Source organism: Equus quagga, unplaced genomic scaffold (assembly GCF_021613505.1).
Source record: "Equus quagga isolate Etosha38 unplaced genomic scaffold, UCLA_HA_Equagga_1.0 203_RagTag, whole genome shotgun sequence".
NCBI classification, from domain to species: domain Eukaryota; kingdom Metazoa; phylum Chordata; class Mammalia; order Perissodactyla; family Equidae; genus Equus; species Equus quagga.
The window spans coordinates 893,772-896,053 of NW_025798627.1; the positions used below are offsets into that span (position 1 = coordinate 893,772).

The window sequence follows — 2,282 nt, forward strand, 5'->3', positions numbered from 1 at the left end:
TCCCTTGCAAAAACATGGGTTAATCTCACAAACAGAGAATGAAAGAAGCAGACACAAAAGCCTACGTACTGCATGATTCCATTTATAGGAAGGTCAAAACAGATAAAGCTAATCTATGGTGTGGGAAATCAGAATAGTGGTGACCTTTGATGAGGGCCATTGATGGCTTGGTAGGGACTCAAAGGACTTCTCGGAGTTGAAAATGTTCTATTTCTTGATCTGGGAGGTGATGACATGAGTATGTCCACTGTGTGAAAAATCATTAGGCCTTACGTTTATGATTTTTGATTGTGAAATATGTTTTACTTCAGTTTTTTGAAAAGGAGAAGGTCAACAGAGACTAGTTATTGTCGCAGAATAAATTCGAGCAGAAGTGCAATTTCTGCTTCCATAGATGGCACCTCAGCTGCTGAAGGCTGAGTTTCTCCTATACCTCAGTTAGTGATGCAGTAGTCCACAGACATTTTTTTTATATTTTATGTCATGTTATTTTTATTCTCTTTATCCCTCATCTTCCACCCTCCCAGGTACCCATCCTAGTGGATTTAATATCTATCCCTTCAGTTCACTGTCCATTTTTCCATGTAGAAATATGTATATCCTTGAAAAATTCATGGTGGTGGCGTGTACGTGTGCTTTTAGTGTATACAAATGACACTGTGCTAAAAATATCATTTTATTTATTACACATTAGACTTAAATACTGTGACTTTGAGATGTATTCATGTTATCTGAAGCTATAACTAATTTATTATAATTGCTGCATGGCAGTCCACTGTATGCAAGCGTTTTACTTATTCGTGACCCTAATAGTGGACATCCAGGTTGCCTCCCTCTCCTTGCTACCACAAACTGTACAGGTTTCCTTATGGATCTGTGTGAGAGTTAGTTAAGCACATTTTACAGGCTTTTCATCTTCATCATCAGTTGTTTTTTTTTTGTTCAGGAAAATTCAACCACATTCCTATCATGTTTTATTTATTTATTTGTTTTTGGTGAGGAAGTTTGGCCCTGAGCTAACATCTGTGCCAATGTTCCTCTATTTTGTGTGTGGGACACCTGCCACAGCGTGGCTTGATGAGTGATGTAGCTCCACGCCCAGGATCTGATCCTGTGAACCCCAGGCTGCTGAAGCAGAGCGCACCAAACTTAATCACTATGCCACTGGGCTGGCCCCCCATCAAGTTTTATAATGCTTTTTACTTTTTTCCCCAATCTGATAAACAAAAAGTTCTCAATACAGTCTTAATTTACAGTTTTAAATAATAGTAAGATTAAATATCTTTTTCATACTTTTTTGTCTGTTTGTATTTCTTCTTAGTCAACTGCTTGTTCATGCCTTTACTTCATTTTTCTTCTGGGGTTTTGTTTTTTATCTTATTGACTCTTAAGAAATATTTATACATTAACAAAATTGACCTGTGGTCGTATATTGCAGATATTTTTCTCATTTTATTATTTGTCTTTAACTTTATTTATTACAGTGCTGCTGGTGGTTACAGAGGAGTTTGGTTTTCTGTGCAGTTGTGTTTGGTTTGGTTTGGGCCTTATAGCTGTCTTTTTATGGTTTTGGTTTGGAGGTGATGCTCAAGAAGAGCCAAAAAACCTTCTAATTCAATTAGAGGTTAAGAGGTAAGGGAAGTGTGGGCGAGGGAGTGTGGGGTTAAGGGGCTCCTTCATCCTATCAAGACCCAACCAGGAACAAAGTAACCAACCACACCAAAGGGAACTGTAGTTGCAAAACAAATTCTTGATGATAGAACCTGCTAGGAATGTCTAAGATAAAGCAAAACAGTGCTTGCTTCGGCAGCGCGTATACTGCAATCGGAAAGATACAGAGATTAGTATGGCTCCTGCGCAAGGATGACATGCAAATTTGTAAAAGCATTCCATACTTTTGAGGAAAAAAAGGATTTAAACCACAGTAAGAATTCAGTTAATGGCAACAGTTGTTATGACAAAAAAAGAAAAGATAAACCAAAATATATCCAGGATGTTGTTTTCAATATAGCTACCCTGTACTCACCGAGATCCTATGACTGAGTCTTTGTTGGGTGCTGAAGCCAGGCTAAGTTCCACCATTGTGACTTAGGTCATGGGGCCTGTGTCCTGCAGTGTCAAGAAAGCAGGTGTGGCAGCCTGTCAGCCATGTGTGGACCCCTAGCAGTGGTGAGAAGTTCAGTCCCCCAGGCTGATACCTTCTGAAATGTGTCACATGGTGAAGGAAGCAATGGTTCTTCTCTGGTCAGCATAACTGCTGAAGGAATATAGTCACTTCTTTT

The 2,282-nt window shown here is 39.0% G+C and overlaps 1 non-coding gene across 1 annotated transcript; it reads left to right on the forward strand.

Annotated features, from left to right (window-relative positions):
- The first annotated feature begins 1,794 nt into the window (after nt 1–1,794).
- LOC124233525 (U6 spliceosomal RNA) lies at nt 1,795–1,899 on the forward strand. Its single transcript, XR_006887092.1, has one exon. It is a non-coding gene; the product is annotated as a U6 spliceosomal RNA (small nuclear RNA).
- The last annotated feature ends 383 nt before the right edge of the window (nt 1,900–2,282 follow it).